Source organism: Lathamus discolor, chromosome 2, assembly GCF_037157495.1.
Source record: "Lathamus discolor isolate bLatDis1 chromosome 2, bLatDis1.hap1, whole genome shotgun sequence".
In the NCBI taxonomy this organism is placed as follows: domain Eukaryota; kingdom Metazoa; phylum Chordata; class Aves; order Psittaciformes; family Psittacidae; genus Lathamus; species Lathamus discolor.
In genome coordinates, this window is record NC_088885.1 from 82886175 (window position 1) to 82905297 (window position 19123).

Here is a 19123-nt window from a genome sequence, read left to right on the forward strand (position 1 = left end):
AAAACTAACTCAATCGTCTAGGTCATTCAAGCCAAGGAAATGACACATAAGGGAGTTTTCAAATTTTCCTTGGAGTCAACTTCAGTTTATTTCAATGGGGTATTAAAAAGCCTACTTGCATCTTTCTGCTTCTAAGTATTCTTCAAATCTGGCACTAAGCCACGCCGCCTGAAATCCTTAACATTTTTGTCCCAGAGCCATAACTCCTCTCTAAACCTTGGACTGGTTGACCTCTATTCCCATGAGCTTCTCACCAAATAGTCATGGAATCATAGAATCATAGAATGGTTAGGGTTGGAAAGGACCTTAAGATCATCTAGTTCCAACCCCCCTGCCACGGGAAGGGACACCTCACACTAGACCATGTAATTGAAGGCTCTGTCCAACCTGGCCTTGAAATGACATACAGAACATCATTAAAGGTATCAGCTCACTTAGAGCAATGTGATGTTCTCATTGCTGTACCTCAACCCTTACTTGCAACAACTTACTGCTGATGACACAAGAGAATCTTCTTTTATCTTGAAAAAACAGACATGGCTTAGGTTTATTTTCAAGAGATAAATAAAATTATGCAAAAACAAAGTTAAGAACACACACACACACACACACCCATGGTTTTATTTATATGTTTACAAAGAATACAGTGAGCTTTCTAATCTTATGAAGTGACCATGAGACACTCTGAAGGAGAGTAATTACTTGAAGAGAAAAAATATTTTGTTTTGCTATGTTTTCATATGTTTTGTTTATGGTGTGCACTTAGTCACTTGAATACTGAAGAAGTAACAACACAGCATAGAGTCAGAAGAGCCAGGATGCATTTCTGGAATTTATTTCTAGCATATGGTGAAAGCTCAAAGTTTAGCTCAGAAAAGACCTTTAGGTATTTGTGATTTTTTTAGGTTATGCCCTGCAGTGGTTGAACAAGTCCCTCTCCATACTTCCACTGTTTTATTGCAGGAGATCATGACATGTCCCCTTTTTAAAAAATAAAATAAATCTTCCTGTAATTAAAATATCTTGAAGCAAAATAATAGTTGCAGACATCTTTTTGAAGTTATCTCAAAAATGATGCTTTTCTTGGTCAGTTACTATTATTTGATGTTATCTGCTTAGCAGAGTATTTTCACCTTTTCTTACACTTATTAGAACTAAATTACATTAAAATGTCTTTATTACAACCAAATAACCAGAAACATTTACTTACTCTTAAACTCACTCTGAAACTTTTTAAAGTTAATGTATACCTTCCAATTAAGCTCAGACCTCGCATCACTTCCCACTTCGTAAGCATGTGCTTTTAAAAGTCAGTACATGACACTGTCTATCCAGAGAAATCCTTTGGGCCCGAAAGGATGTCATACAGTGTTGCTCTTTCCACCTGCAAACTTCTCCACTCAGTTGGCATTATCATCAGTTTCATCATTACGTTACAAAGACCTGATATTCAGCTTTCAATAAAATATAAGTTCTCCAGCAAGGCCCCAGACCTCTTGTTTAACATTTATTTTAGTAAATTACTCTCTACACAAAAAAATTCAGTGAGCATTCCTTATGATTTCTGCCACTGATGGGACATCCCTCGCAGGTGTATATTGATATAGTTGCACAGAAGTAAGTAGAATTGCATCTCTAGAAATGAGCAAATCATTGTTCTTTATTTCACTTTCCTCTAGTTTGAGATTGTCTGTGCTGTAAAAGAATAACTGTTAACCAGGTCCACCCTTAGAAGACATTGGACATGGCAGAGAGAGATTTAAGCCATTCAGGAAAGAACTGGGGCAGTTTAGAGTTATGGGATCAAATGTAATTAAAGGGATTTTAGCTCAAATGGCCTTCAGTGAAAGCTAACTATGCTCACACTGCAAATCTTTAGGTTATTCAGTCTCTGGATGGGCACTGGGCACTTGAGACATATCTTAATCATTATTCAGTTGTATGGTGCAGATTAAACCATCAGTAAAAATCAGTCTTCATATGATTCGTGGCTGGGGCTTTTATGGCCACATGAGGAAGAAAAGTCTGCAAAACTGTAGACATTTGTATCTTGGATCACAGTTCTCTATGGAAAGGATAATGGACGGAAAGTACTCCACAGGCATGGCACCGAAGAACGTAAATGCCTTGACCTTACTGTGACCAGCACCATCACATGCAGCAACACTCTGTTTCTGTATAACACACACCATAATGCTCAGTTCCAGGAGCATAATCTGTATACAGACCAGCACACATTACTGCATTACACCAGCAGGGAATCTCTCTTTATTTGCCCCCTGCTGCTCTTCCCTATTAGCCTTGTTGCTCTGCTCTGTTAGGTCTGCATTCCTGTCAAGTTCCTATCCCTGCTAACTCTGTTAGTAAGTACAAGACTGTGAGATTTTCCTGATTCCCAGCCTTTGAAACACAACATGTAGCAGGTGTGAAGAGTAGAAACAGTAGAGAGCTAAATTAGTGAAGAATGAGGAAAATTGTGACTAAAAAAAAGGCTAGGAAACAAACAAACAAACAGACAAACGAAACCTGTGTATGACCACATTTCCTCTTCATTTAGAAGCTCAGCGCATTTTTCCAGATAATGGATTACTCCATTTTAGGAGATGAACAAACTCAACCCAGTGACCTTCAGCGATGTGTTCAAGGTCCTTTAAGCAGTCCTGAAATCCTGCTCTTCCCTTCATAGTCCATTTTATTGAAATCTAGACTACATCTTAACAGAACAGATAGATAAAGAAAGATTTAACTACCTTATGTATTTTATACAATGTTAAGAAAAATGCTAAACCACATGGATAGGCATAATCCCAAACCTGGGTTACAGATATTAAACATTCAGAGGAGTTGGACACAGGATTTTGTGTCTTCCTACTATAGCCAAAGCCTCAGCTTTGAAAAACACATTTGAAGAATTCAAAATAGACTTAATTCATGGTTATGTCACTAAAGTTTTTACTTGTAATTATGCAGTAAAACTTTTTTATGAAGAATTCTAACTTTTGTTAGGAAGTTTTGCAATTTAACAGCTGGTTTCATCTGATTAGTACAGAAGAAGAAGGGGAAGCAAGCTAACTAGCCTGGCTTTGCTGAAAAGCTAAGCAGCTAAATAGTTAATGCTTTCATTTTTATGTTATATTTATTCAGTTCTATTGTCAACTTATTCATGTCACTAATGTCCCTAACAGGCATAATTCAGTTACTTGGTCATGATGAATTTGCAATTATTTTTTTTTTTTTAAAAAGAAAATTTTCATCTTTCAAATTAGAATCATAAACATTAAAAGTGAAGTTAAAAAACTATTTGTCAGATGAAAGCCAAGACTCTAAAGATCAATAATCAAGGAAGAAATGGGCATGTCAAGAATTATGCTAAAGTCTGAGCAGAATTTAAGGCCCATACTGCATAGAAAGCCACTCAAATCTGTTTACAACACCCCCTCCAGAGTCAACAGATTGAAACAGTCCTTAAAGTCACACAAAACATGACAAGACATTACCTGGGAATCAGAAGGGGAAGTCATTATATGATCCAAAGCTGTAGTGACAGTCAGTATTTAACAGTGCTTACTTTCCCTCATGAAGTACAGACTGAAAAATTGTGAGCAAAATCTCTCTGTCAGGAATGAAACACTGATTATTGTCAATAAATTAGAATGTTACCCAAGCACTGCCCACATTGCCTACACAACCTGTGTATAACACATGGCCATTTCTTTTCTGCCCATGTGCACACTCTGGCCTACAGACTTCTTTTATTGACTGTACTCAACAGTGATCTTCAAAGGACTTCAGTTTCTCAACAACATTTATAAAGGGATTTGACCTCCTGGGACAAGTCATAGAAAAATAAATAAAAAAGCAGAAGATGAATTTTGAAATTATCAACATTCGAGCACGAATATGAAGCCAAACACTGTTAAACCTCAGTATGTCCATAAAGGACTATAGACAGTTGCACCCAGAACGGAATGAAATTAAGGTAATGGTTTCCTAACTCTGATAAAAAAGTGGCCCATCAATTAAGAAAAGTGCAGGACATGTTGTTCAAAACTAGCAAGCTTAGTTTCAGAGGCCACAGGCAGAATTTCTTTAGGTATAGAGTGGTACAGTACTTTAGAGGCATTGAAAGGTTTGGGTTATGATTTTGTATTCACCTGCTCTTTCGAAATGTCATTTACGATGCTGAATGTTTATCAGATAAATGTGCAAGCCCCTCTTGTACTTTCTCTTGCTGTTCCATTAAAGCAATTTTGTATAAGTTTCCTAACTTCCATGACAATTTTAAAATATGTTTTTATAATCAAGCTTTCTGTATGAGGAGCGAGTTTTCAATTTTGACCCCTAAGTTACCACACCTGTAATCTCATCTAGTATAGACAGGAAACATCGTGTGATTTATTCAATAAATCTACCTTTGACAGTACAATTCAACTTGAACTTGACTTCCAATACCTGCTTTTGGGCAGGCCATAGACAGTAAAAGCTACTGCGTTCCCCAGGAATGGAATATTTTTCAAGTTACGACTCAGCGTCTAATCATGGGATAACTAAGAAACCAAAAATTGCATCAAGAAAAAGAAACTATTTGCAGAAAACTTTAGGGGCCAAACTCATCTTAAAAGAATCCATCCTACACAGCAACAGAATCCTGTATGAACATCATATATGTCCAGCTATAGATGGAGACAGTTTACAAAAAATAGGGGAAGCTATGTAGCTATTAGATCTAATTTAAATTAGTGTATAATGTCAAACAGTAAAACCAAAACAAAACAGTTTTCACCCTATAGGCAAGACTTAAAGAATATAAGGACACTATTAAATTCTCTGTGCTCAGCACGGACTTGATTTCCTTCCACTATTTGTTGTCGTCATGAAATCTAAAAATTAAGGCAAAGCTTGAACAGGTTTGATAAAACATAATCCTCAAGGACATTTCAGTCTAACACAGACAAGGTCAGAATAAGTCAAACCAAACTTCTGTTGTCAAAGCTTGAGTTCAAAGCATATTGATCCTAAAAATATAAGACATATACAAGCTGTTCATGTGAATTCAGGCAGTACTGGCTGTACACCTTCTTGGAAGCCTTCTTTTGAAGACTACAGTTAGTGCTGTGCTTCTGCTCATTAGCTGGGGACAGGGGAAAACATGTTCTGAATGGCAAATGTATTACACAAAAGATCGGGCTAGGAGAATGGAAAAAGACTAATGCTTCCGTGTCCACTAAAGAACAACAAAATGTGCTAAAAGGTTTTGTCAAAAGACAGAGGCAGGTGCTCCCTTCAGGACTTCAACAAAGACCTGAAGGCTTTTTGGCTGATCTGTGGCATGATCTACACTGGCAACAAATGATCAGGCTACACAGGGGCCTGCAAAAGGAATTCTCAGTCCTCATTGTTATAATATATGCAGAAAATAGATAAGCATACTCTAAATACAAAATTATTAGGTTCATTATGGATTTTTTTTTTATGGTATTGTTCACTACAGTATCTGAATGCTTGAGAAAAGTCAAATTTGTCTTCACATTTCTACTGCTAGGAAAAGGAAGAAGGGTTGAAATCTGAAAAGCAGCAGGGCTTAACCCAATGTAGAGATGGACAAGAAAACATTTACAGAAGTGCTACCTAGAGATGAGTAGTATCATCCTTTTCAGAATACTTATAATTTTTATAGTTAGTCCTGTGCCCAAGTCTTAGTTTTTGATGGATCTGATAGCAGCTGTGTATGTTTAGCATTTTCTTTGAAACTCTGGCTTATAGTTGACAGGAGTAAGTTAAAGTTGTCATGACAGACAGAATTCTCTTACACAGGGGCCAACTGCTTTAGTCTAGCAATACATATGAGCCCTTCCCTCATTCGCTGGATGTCCTCCACAACTGATGTAAGCAACACTCAGTATCTGCAGCAATAAGTGAAGCTCAGTCCATATACAAAGATGATAAATTATAGATTATAAATACCAATTAAAATCTTCTTCCTTTATGTATTTCATAACGGTGTACAAAACTTAAAGTGTAAAACATCTTGATTTTGCAGCAACTATCTCCCTACAGTGCCTTCCATACAGCATAGTCAATGAGGTAGAGCCTAACAGAAAAAAGGTTTGTCATCACATGATTTAATGCGAGATGATATGAACAAATTCAAGATGGTGATTTTTTATTGAAGTTAAAAGCACAAACTGTATTTAATTTATGTGGCAACACAGTGGCATTGAATCATCAATGGGCTTTTATCTTTAATGCATAAATCTCTGTCTTCGAGCAAACAGCTCACAAGTACTTCTGAACTGAGACCAGCTTTATAGTTCTAATTGTGAGGGAAAAATATGAAAACATGTTTTAGCAATGTCCTCCTCATACACTTGCTGACAGCCTGTCTAGTCTTTGGGTGCACTCCCCCACTTCTAGGAGTGTTGCAGGCTATGCAAGGCCAGCTTGCGAATAAGAGCCATTGTGAAGAAAAAGCTCTGTGGGGAGGCCTCAGCAAGGGTTCTCCCCTTTGTCTGTGAGCTGCTTTTAGCTGTGGCTCTTATCACTGGACTCTACCTGGGCTACACTGCAGCTGTATGTATGGCTGTCATGCCTGTGCCTGGCCATATAGCCAGTTGACTGGCATCCCTGACCCTGACCCACAGTCTGACCACCCTGGGACCTCATCACTTTAGACTTGCCTGTAAATTTGGACCATGTCTGACTTTATTTTCACCAGCCCTGCTCTTCTCTTTGAGAAATGTTGGACTGCACCCTTCTGGAGAGGGTAGGTGAGCACTTGCCACCACAATCCCTGCCTTTTTAGAGCAGCCCAAGTTGCCCCTGACAGAAAGTCCTTGACATGCTGTGCTCTGTTGCAGCCACAGGAAGGAAGGAGACTTTTCTTCCCAGTCCAGCCAGTCTTTTTGCCAAACTTCTCATCCTAGGAGTTTACACCTTCTGGCTTTTGTTCCCTTTGTTTCAGAAACAAACATTGTCAATTGAAGGAGAAAAGCAGGAATCGGAGAGGCACTCACTAGCAGCACAAGAGAGACAAACTTTTGATTCGGTACCTGCAAACCAACCATGTCAAACTCTTGTCAAAAGCCATCACAGGGAAAGTGTAGCTTTGCACCTGTAGCTTAGCCCCTTGCTGGTTTGTTTTTAGTTTCTCTCTTTAAGTTGTACTTAATGCAGTTCATGCTATGTTAGGAGCTATTAGGGAACTCAATATTGCAGAAAAAGGCTATTAAACTGGAGAAAGCATGTGAAGCTTGCACAGCACAGCTTAGTGAAATTTGGGGGATACAGAAAAAATGCAAGAAACATCCAAGAAATTCAAAATTTTACAACAAAATTGTTTGAAAGATGTATGGGTACAAGGCTCATTAACTGCCATCCTCAGTTATGCTGCCATCTTTACTATGGAGTTAGGGAAAGCCCGTATTTAATGAATAACGAGGAGTCATCCAAATTCTTACAAATAGGAAACAGTGTGACAGTGAATGAGCTTCCTTTCATTATGGATATATTTTAATATATTCTGTGACTATTGGACTAGAACTATCTCTAATAAAAGCTCATTTCTCACAGGTTTCTTTCATTGTCTACTGATGTATCCCTTCAGTCTTATCTTTTCATGCATTTAAAGTAGGCTATCTACATAAGACATGAGAGAGACACATTTGTTAGGAAACACATTAAAGTCACCATCATTCTTCGTCCAGCAGTCAACCATTTGAGGCATTATGGTTTTGACCTCATTCTGGTTGTAGAACTGCATTGCAGGACAGAAAATACTTTCCCTATGGTTCTTGGGATCAGTGATTTTCACAAATGTTTTGTGTTAACAAATAAAATTGGATGCTTTCCTTATTCAGTTACATTATAGTTCTCATTCAAGCCCCAGAAGAATCCTTGCTTCCCAGTGATTTTGATGGCAGCCACAGAAAATGAAGATGAGAATTCAATGTATATTTTCTCACAATTCAGAAACTGGAGGGCATCCAATGAAATTTTCATGTACCAAAATTAGAACCACATTACATAATAAACTGTCCAACTCATTGATACATTAAGCTGTTGAGGCCAAAAATCCAAATGAGTTCAAAGAAGAACTGAACAAAAATTACAGAAGACAGGTCCACTAGAGGCTTTTAAATACAATAGACAAATAACAGCCTCTGGCTCAGAAAGTCTGCCCTGTTTAATGCCTTAAACAGGGAGATTTCAAAGGAGTATTGTTCTGCGCCTGCCCTGATTCTTGTTCTCCCCCTAAGCACCATTTATGTGTTACCATCAAAATAGGAGACAGCAAGTTAAACAGACCTTTTATTCTCAACCTCTATGACATGCTGCTTTGGAAGAACAAAAGTCTTTGAAAATGAGTGCATTTTTCCCCATTTAGTAGCATATTTTAGTGATTTAGAAGTGTTTAGGGTCATGATTAGGAATAATGAAAGAAGGTAAACATCAAAAGAAACAGTAAACTTAATCACTAAATACGCATTATTTCAGAAAAAGAAATAATATATTGCTATTTCTGGAAGACAGTAACAAAGTTAAATGGCAAACATAGGATTGCTAAGAGAGATCATGTCAATGTTAGATATGCATAAACCTGTCAATTATCATTACACCTGTAACACAGACGGTGAGATTATTAATCATTTCGCAACAATACCGAATTTACTGCCTGCAGCAAAATGTAACGTTCCAATCATCCTTGTCCTCTTGTAGTAACACTAATGATCTCAATGCACTTTGTTTTGAGGATCCCAAAGCTCTTTGAAGATGTTTTCTTCTCAAGTCCTCCCTCACAGATATTTGAATAGGTTTTTATTAATTTTAGAACTAGAAACAGAAAGGTTAAGGGCTATAATCACATTTACAGGAGGTTATTCTTCATAAAGTGAAGACCACATTCATGAGACAGAGCTTATTTCCAGGCCTTATTCCACCGAAAACACTGGAACTGTTTGAAAGATTACCTGATCATGCATGTCAAAAATTGTCTCACACCTTCTAAAAGCATTGCAACTCATAAAGCACAGGCCAGATCATCAGATGGTACAGATTTGTATAAAGCCACGGAAATTGTTTGTAACAAACACAAAAGCGGGGTTTTTTTTAAATCTCCAAATTTACTCATGGTGAAGTTAAAGAAAATGTTCAAGTTACACTGTCATTTTCTGTTTCTGTCTTTCATCAATATTTACATTGTCATGGGCATTTGGGGGTCTAAGTTATGGCAGTTTTTCTTTCATTACGTATTAAAATATTATATCAATAGTGAGGTTTCTATGTATATCTGGCACACTTCTTCCTGGATAAAAAAATAAACAAAAGTAAAGCTAACGCTAGCAATAAATTAAATTACCTTATGTGCTTTTAAGCCCATGTAGGATTCTGAGCCCCTGACCTTTTGCCTCTCTTAATCAAAAGTACCAGCTTTCAATAACAGCTCTTGAACTTCTTGATCTGTAACACCCCAAAGTTCTACCTGCAGGAGCAAGTGCATGGTCATACTCACTTGAAAGCAGCAGAGGTGCCAGGAGTGTCTTGGGCTCCCCAGGGTCAGTCATAGCAGACCATGGCAGCCAGGGCTCAACCCATCTCCTCATCCAGGAACAGACAGGAGGCAACTGGACAGCCTCAGTCTTGGGTATTTGAGCACAGTTCTGAGCATGTAGCTGGGATGTGGGTCCACAGGTGGGCCTTGCTCGGCAGGGCCCACAGCCAGGCAGGACAAGGCTGTGGGGAGGTGGAGACCAGACCTGTTGTGGAGTCACTGGAGCAGGGACTAGGGGTGCTGGGGGGCTGACATGAGGTCCTGGATCTGGGGGTGTGTGGAGGGGAAGAGCCCCAGTAGGATTAGATAGGAATGGTCAGGTCTAACAGTGCCCTGGGGCCATGACACAAGAAGAAAAAGTCATACACCAAGGGTCATGACATCCCCAGTCTGTCATGAATCGCTGCTTAGAAGTGCTTGGGGCAAGCAGCATCCCTTATCTCATACAGTACATCTGTGACTGTAGACTCTATATTTCCCACAGAGCAGATTGGCCTTAAAAATGACCATCTTAGTAGTAAGAACATTGACCTCATCAGGGACTGAGTACTTTAGTGCAGTATGACTCTTTCACAGTAAACTATTATTCCACTTACTGCCTATTCTTAAGAGCACTACTGCATATAGTATTCATGCAAATTCAGTTGCAGGGATTTCTAAAAATACAGTATTTTTGAAGAAATCACTCTCAGTCTTCCTGTGCAATTTCACTAGTTAAAGTCACAGTGGGCAGGTTCCAAGTTTCAGGTCCTGACTGAGCAATGTAGTGTAACATTCATATAAACTGCTAGTATAATTCCAGACAGCCATTTCATTTCATGATAGGTCCTAGATCATTGAAGTAGACTTGAGGACTCATTTTCCCATCTGTTTGTCTTGAGTCTTTGAGATTCATGTCCTTGTTCAGGGATTTTCTGGAGACTGTAAATCCATAGTTGTGCTCTATGGTCTCTGGTTCTCTTTTAGTCCCCCACTGCTGTCTCTAGCAGTCTTCTACTCACCAGGATATTGTCATAAATACTAGTTTCTGCCCCACTTCAGCTTGAGTGCCTCTGTCCTCTGCCTCCTTGCCTACAGATCCCACAAAGGACAGCTTGTGCTTATCCACCTGTAAAAAACTGCCATCCAGCATGTTGTCTTGTTACACTTATTCCAAGAGTAGTCACATATGGATGCCTGAAAAGGAGTGAAGAAACAGGGAAGGCACGTAGTAATGCCCTGAATATTTACCAAATCACTATCAATTTGCAGACTTGAGACTTCCTAAGTTGGTTATCTTTGTGTGTAAGAGCCCACAATGGACTTCTCCTCCACAAGATGAGTTTCCAAATTTTGATCCTATGTGTGGTTTTAGTGCGCACATACTCCCATAAATAAGGTTTCTATAGGTTTATGTTTAATAATGCATTGTCTCCTTTGGGGGGGTTTCGGGGTTTTTTTTGGAGGGGAAGGGGGTTGATCTTGCCACCTGACAGCTTAATCTAGTGCCACTTGGTTTGTGTACTGGAAAAGGAAGTGAATAGCTGTTTCATGCTTACCCTCTGCTCTGGGCTATCACTCATAATCAGATACTGGCTCTTGAGACATGTATGTTGTCTGAGATACTGGTACACCTTTCTGCAGCAGCACCCACACTGGTAACATAGCTGTAACAAAGTGGCCTGGAACTTCTAGAGTAGCTGTACTGCCTGAAAGCAGAGATCTGGAATGTGTTAAAATTTTGGATGCTCTTTTTTAAAGGCTTGTAGTTTTCCTGAGCTAATGTCTGTAATAGAAGGCTGAGGCAGTTTAGTCTGTTTTGTTCCCCAGTGTTTAATCTTATCTGCTTTTCCCTTTTCTCTTCCTTGGTGAGTAGGTAGGGGGAAATTCTCACAAACCAGTGTCAATAGGATGTTAGAGGTTAATGAGATAGATATAGATCCATAAAACCTAGAATGCAGTGAATAAGATAACAAATATGAAGCAAGTGTTTGCACTTGTCAGCAGTAGTCATGAGAGGGCTGGTGAAGGATATCTGAATGACTGTTACAGTGTACCCCTTGATCGCTACTCAACAACCCAGTTAGATGTCCTTACATGAGGTCTATTCTTTTCTTAGTAACCAATGAGCCTGACAATTACATAGAGGTGCATCCTACAACAGAAGGGGACAGTATAGTGCAATGAAGACAGAAAGGGGGGAAATGGATACATTAAAGATATCAGCCTAAAATAACTGCTTCAAACAGCCACTTAAATAGATAGGTTACTCACCTGCAGAGACCCAGCAGCAGACAAAATTTCTGGATGGCAATTCTATTTTCTCTTTCCTCCAGAACAGGCCACATCTTCTCATCTCATTCCTCTCCTTAATAACACATGATATAACCCCTGCCAGACTTCTCTCTCACTCACAATTTTGCTGATTTTTTTTTCCCCTTATTCTTCAATTTTGCTTTTTTACAGCACAGAATAGTATCAAAGTTTTTTAGGACCATACATCTGTCAATCTGTCAATCCCTGTTTAACAGATATGACTAATTACAGGCAATCATTTCAGAAGCAGTGCAGTGTTGAATTAGATCTTCAGACTAGAACTAAGGTTCCTAATGAAGCACTACACTTTCATTCTGTTCTCAGAGAACCATGGCAGCTAACTAAAATAAAGATATGAGATCTGCAAGCTTCTCATAAATAGTATCCAATTGCTTTACTTAAAATGGGTTTAAAGTTACACAGGGGAAGTTCAGGTTAGATATAAAGAAGAAGTACTTTACTGTGAGGGTGGTGAGGCACTTGGGAAACTGAGGGTTGCCCAAGGAAGTTGTGAATGCTCCGTCCCTGGTGGTGTTCAAGGCCGGGTTGGATGAAGCCTTGGGTGACATGTTTTACTGTGAGGTGTCCCTGTCTATGGCAGGGGGATTGGAACTAGATGATCTTAAGGTCCTTGCCAACCCTAACCATTCTATGATTCTATAAATATAGAATTATTTGAAATCTAGTTAAAAACTAATATAGAATTCTATGATTCTATAAATATAGAATTATTTGAAATCTAGTTAAAAACTAATATAGAATCATAGAATAGTTAGGGCTGGAAAAGACCTTAAGATCATCTAGTTCCAACCCCCCTGCCATGGGCAGAGATGCCTTCCACTAAACCATGCATCCAAGGCTCTATCCAACTTGGCATTGAGCACCGCCAAGGGTGGAACATTCACAACTTCCCTGGGCAACCCATTCCAGTGCCTCACCACCCTTACAGTAAAGAACTTCTTCCTTATATCCACTCTAAACTTCCCCTGTTTAAGTTTTAACCCATTACCCCTTGTCCTATCATTACAATCCCTAATGAAGAGTCCATCCCCAGCATCCCTACAGCCCACCTTCAGATACTGGAAGGCTGCTATGAGGTTTCCACACAGCTTTCTCTTCTTCAGGCTGAGCAGCCCCAACTTTCTCAGCCTGTCTTCATACGGGAGGTGCTCCAGTCTCCTGATCATCCTCGTGGCCCTCCTCTGCACTTGTTCCAACAGTTCCATGTCCTTTTTATGTTGAGGACACCAGAACTGCACACAATACTCCAGGTGAGGTCTCACAAGAGCAGAGTAGAGGGGCAGGATCACCTCCTTCGACCTGCTGCTCACGTTCCTTTTGATGCAGCCCAGGATACGGTTGGCTTTCTGGGCTGTGAGCGCACACTGCCAGCTCATGTTGATTTTCTCATCGACCAGCACCCCCAAGTCCTTCTCCACAGGGTTGCTCTGAATCTCTTCTCTGCCCAACCTGTAGCTGTGCCAGGGATTGCTCCGACCCACGTGTAGGACCTTGCACTTGTCATGGTTGAACTTCATAAGGTTGGCATCAGCCCACCTCACAAGTGTGTCAAGATCCCTCTGGGAGGCATCCCTTCCCTCCAGCATATCAACCAGACCACACAGCTTGGTGTCATCGGCAAACTTGCTGAGGGCGCACTCAATCCCACTGTCCATGTCAGCGATGAAGATGTTAAACAAGACCGGTCCCAACACCGATCCCTGAGGGACACCACTCGTTACTGCTCTCCAGCTGGACATTGAGCCATTGACCACAACTCTTTGCTTGTGGTCATCCAGCCAGTTCTTTATCCACCGAGTGGTCCACCCATCAAATTGATATCTCTCCAATTTAGAGACAAGGATGTTGTGTGGGACAGTGTCGAACGTTCAGCATAAGTCCAGGTAGATGACGTCAACTGCTTTACCCTTGTCCACCAGCTCCGTAGGCCCATCATAGAAGGCCACCAGATTGGTCAGGCAGGATTTCCCCTTAGTGAAGCCATGCTGGCTGTCACCAAGCACCTTGTTGTTTTTCATTTGCCTTAGCATGCTGTCCAGGAGAATCTGCTCCAAGATTTTGCCAGGCACAGAGGTGAGACTGACTGGTCTGTAGTTCCCTGGGTCTTCCATTTTCCCCTTCTTGAAAATGGGGATATATTACCCCTTTTCCAGTCATCGGGAACTTCACCTGACTGCCATGATTTTTCAAATATGATGGCCAGTGGCTTAGCAACTTCATTTCTCAGCTCCTTCAGGACCTGTGGATGGATTCCATCAGGTCCCATGGACTTGTGTGCGTTCAGATTTTTAAGACGGTCTCGAACCAGATCCTCTCCTACAGTGGGCCCAAGGTCTGCATTCTCACAGTCCCTGCGTCTACCTTCCAAGACTTGAGTGGTGCGTTCAGAGCCTTTGCCAGTGAAGACCGAGACAAAGAAGTCATTAAGAACCTCAGCCTTCTTCAAATCCAGGGTAGCCAGTTCTCCTGATAGCTTCTGGAGGGGCTTACATTGTCTGTAGTTCGTCTTTTATTCATTATGCACCTATAGAATCCCTTCCTGTTATCCTTAACAGCCCTAGCCAAGTTTAATTCTAACTGGGCCTTAGCTTTCCTAACCCTGTCCCTAGCTTCCTGGACAACATCAGCGTACTCTTCCCAGGCCACCTGTCCTTTCTTCCACCTTTTATAAGCCTCTTTTTTCCTTCAGAGTTTCCTCAGCAGCTCCTTATCCATCCAAGGAGGTCTCCTGGCCCTCCTGCTGCACTTCCTTCTAGTTGGGATGCAGCACTCATGAGCTTGTAGTAGGGGATCCTTCAACATCAACCAATAGTCTTGGGCCCCCTGCCCTCCAGGGCTATATCCCATGGAACCTTACTAAGCAGGCTCCTGAAGAGGCCAAAGTCTGCTCTCTTGAAGTCCAGGGCAGTGAGCTTGCTGCACGCTCTTCTCACTGTCCTGGGGATCTCAAATTCGACCATCTCATGATCGCTGCATTCAAGGCTGCCCTGGAGCATCACCTTTCCAACAAGCCCTTCCCTGTTGGTGAGCACAAGGTCAAGCATGGCACCTCTCCTTGTCAGCTCCTCTATTACTTACAGAAGGAAGTTGTCTTCCACACAGTAGAGAAACCTCCTGGATTGCTTGTGCCATACCATCCCTCCAACAGATATCAGGGTGGTTGAAGTCACCCATGAGAACAAGGGCCTGTGAGCGTGAGGCTTTTCCTATCTGTCTGTAGAGTGCTTCATCAACAGATTCCTCTTGATCAGGAGGTCTGTAATTGATCCCCACAGTAATGTCTCCCATAGCTGTTTTCCCTTTAACCCTGACCCACAAACTCCCTGTAAACTGCTCACCTGGCCCCAGACAGAGTTCCACACTGCCTATCCCTAACATAAATAGCAACTCCCCCATCCCTGCCTGCCGGGCCTGTCTTTTCTAAAGAGCCTGTAACCCTCCATTCCAACACTCCAGTCATAGGAAACATCCCACCATGTTTCTGTGATGCCTATTATATCATACCCCAGTAGATGTGCACACATCTCTAATTCCTCTTGTTGGTACCCCATGCTACGGGCGTTTGTATAGAGGCATCTGAGCCGAGCTCCAGTTGAAGCCGACTCGTTGGCTGGAGCAGCTGGAATATATGTACATTGTTCCGAGCATTTATTATAGGTACTGACAACTGACTGGGTGTGTTGGGATGGAATGATGCCCCCCCTCCCCCAACACATCTAGTTTAAAGCCTCCTTGACCAGTGTGGCAAGTCTTCTACCAAAGCAGCTCTTCCCTTTGTCATACCAGCTCCACAAGCCACCAGTAGCCCTAGCCTACTAACTTGGGTCCCATGTTCTAGATACCCAAACCCCCGACTATGCAACACCCTTCTAACCATTTATTAACCTGGCCAATTCTCCTAGCCTTTATAAGGTCCTTATTTAATGCAAATATACATTCTTACTATTATGCACGAAACTGATCTTGGGTATTTAGACACAACTAGCAAGTATTGAACAATTTCAATATGAACAGGAAATATTTATCTAATGGTAATCTTTCAAATAGCTTAGGGTTTCTACAGCTATCTAACTCACAAAGGAGATCATAGGCTTCCCTTGGATTCAGGGGACATAAATCTACCACTCAAAATAAAGAACAGTAAAAAAGTGTTCTTATACAGATGAGCTTGTTACCAGCCATCATGAAATGTTTTGGACAGGTCAATTCCCAAACTAGTGGATGGGTGTAAGGTAACCTGAAATAACAAAACATGGCTTAATGCTTCAGAAATTATCATCTCTGAGGGCAGAAAAGAGTTTCTTTAGAATTCCTACAGGAATTGCTGTTATAAGTTAGCTGGTTTTTTAGCTGACGCTCATGTCACTATTGCTTCTAGGAAGCCAATGAATCTTCTTTCCCTTTGGGTATGCAGAAGATGTTGAACAACAGCCTCTGAATGCCCTCTTCCCAAATTTATGTTTACTAAATAAGAGACTTTCAGTTCCCTGGATTTCTTCATATGAAGCTGTCATGGTTTAATCCCAGCCAGCAGCTAAGTACCACACAGGTGCTCGCTCACTCCACCTCTGTGGGACGGGGGGAGAGAATGAGAAGGGCAAAACTGAGCAATCTCATGTTTCAGATAAAGACAGTTTAACAGGCAAAGCAAAAGCTGCATACACAAGCAAAGCAAAACAAGGAGTTCATTCACTACCCCTATATACAGGCAAGTGTTCGGCCATCTCCAAGAAAGCAGGGTCCATCACGTGTTACTTGGGAAGACAAATGCCATCTCACCAAATGCCGCTCTTTTTCCCTGCTGAGCATGATACCATATGCTACAAGATATTAAGATCATCTCTGGTTGTACTTATGATCTTAAGAGTCTTTTCCAACTGTGTTGATTCTACCATTCTATAGCCCTTTGGTCAGTTGAGGTCGACTGTCCTGGCTGTGTCTCCTCCAAACTTCTTGTGCACCCCAGCCTACTTGCAGGTCAGTGTGAGAAGCAGAAATGCCTTGACTCTGTGTAAGCACTGCTCAGCAGTAATGAAAACATCCCTGTGTTATCAACACTGTTTTCAGCACAAATACAAAACATAGCTCCATACTAGTTACTATGAAAAAAATTAACTCTATCCCAGCCAAAACCAGCACAGAAGCCATGACATATGAAATGCAATTTCTTGCTGCTGCTGTTGGCTTGACTCTACTATGGCTAGATCTTCCAGCCTTTATGAATCAACATACATAAGACATGCAAATAGATCAAACAGTACAAAGTCATGCTGCATGTTGGCAGTGCTCCAGTAAGCCCACAGTTCATTTCTAAGTTGACTAAATCTAATTAAAGTGTATCTCAATATACAACATGAGTAGGGATGTGTCAGAAATTAAGCATGAGCAAACAGGTTCATAAGAGAACCAGCGATAACTGGAATTTTAGATGGTGGCATTGGCTTACGATGTCAGGGCAGTAACCATTCCTATGGAGATTAAGAATTTACTGAAAATCCATGTACAGAATTTCATAGACTAAGTAATGAAAGATTTGAGCAGAAGGAGGCTGCTTTGCCTTTGAGGCAAAATCAATATTTTCCCCAAGATTAAGAATTTACTGAAAATTCATGTACAGCCTTTCACAGGCTAAATAAGGAAAGATTTGAACAGATTGAGATCCCTTTGTCTTTGAGGCAAAAATTAGTATTATCTAAATGTATGTATTTCCCAGAATGCTGCATGCCCTGAGAGATCTCCCAGATATTATTCTGCCATTTTATTTCAGAAAAATTAATAAAAATAAAAAATATAAAATTAACATTTGTAGGCAGTCCTTTATGTGTAAGTATTTAGGTCACTATAGAATATGTAGGTACCATGAGACTCCCACATCACAGCTGTGTTTCCCTCTGAACCATTAATGCTCTGTGGCTTTTTTAAAGGTTGGGGATTTTAAAATATTTTTTAATTATTACATTTTAATCATATAATAGAATAGGTGTGTAAGAATGAGTTAACTTCAATTCTTGCCTTGCCATTTATTTAAAGTAACTGCACATCTGCAGCATATTACTGGGGAGGAAAGGGGGGGGGGGGAGGAGAGAGGCTGGAAATCACCTGTAACGATTACCCTGATAAAGGACAAATAATAACAATATTAGAATAAACAGAATAATCTTTGCTGGTGACATGGACAGTGGGATTGAGTGCACCCTCAGCAAGTTTGCCGATGACACCAAGCTGTGTGGTTCGGTTGATACACTGGAGGGAAGGAATGCCATCCAGAGGGACCTTGACAGGCATGTGAGGTGGGCTGATGCCAACCTTATGAAGTTCAACCATGACAAGTGCAAGGTCCTACACGTGGGTCGGAGCAATCCCTGGCACAGCTACAGGTTGGGCAGAGAAGAGATTCAGAGCAACCCTGTGGAGAAGGACTTGGGGGTGCTGGTCGATGAGAAAATCAACATGAGCTGGCAGTGTGCACTCACAGCCCAGAAAGCCAACCGTATCCTGGGCTGCATCAAAAGGAGCGTGACCAGCAGGTCGAAGGAGGTGATCCTGCCCCTCTGCTCTGCTCTTGTGAGACCTCACCTGGAGTATTGTGTGCAGTTCTGGTGTCCTCAACATAAAAAGGACATGGAACTGCTGGAACAAGTCCAGAGGAGGGCCACGAGGATGATCAGGAGACTGGAGCACCTCCCGTATGAAGACAGGCTGAGAAAGTTGGGGCTGCTCAGCCTGGAGAAGAGAAAGCTGTGTGGAAACCTCATAGCAGCCTTCCAGTATCTGAAGGTGGGCTGTAGGGATGCTGGGGATGGACTCTTCATTAGGGATTGTAATGATAGGACAAGGGGTAATGGGTTAAAACTTAAACAGGGGAAGTTTAGAGTGGATATAAGGAAGAAATTCTTTGCTGTTAGGGTGGTGAGGCACTGGAATGGGTTGCCCAGGGAAGTTGTGAATGCTCCATCCCTGGTGGTTTTCAAGGCCAGGTTGGATGGAGCCTTTGGTGACATGGTTTAGTGGAAGGCATCTCTGCCCATGAAAGGGGGTTTGGAACTAGATGATCTTAAGGTCTTTTCCAGCCCTAACTATTCTATGATTCTATGATTCTGATATCTGACCTTTTAAAATTATTTCACCATAGACATAAGCTTCTTTGAACCCTTCATCTTGTTACATCATCAAAGTACATCTTTTATAGCTATAGATCTGAGAGGAACTACCGAAATTCTTTGACCTCAACCAAGCAGTACCACTTTAAATCAGCAAGGA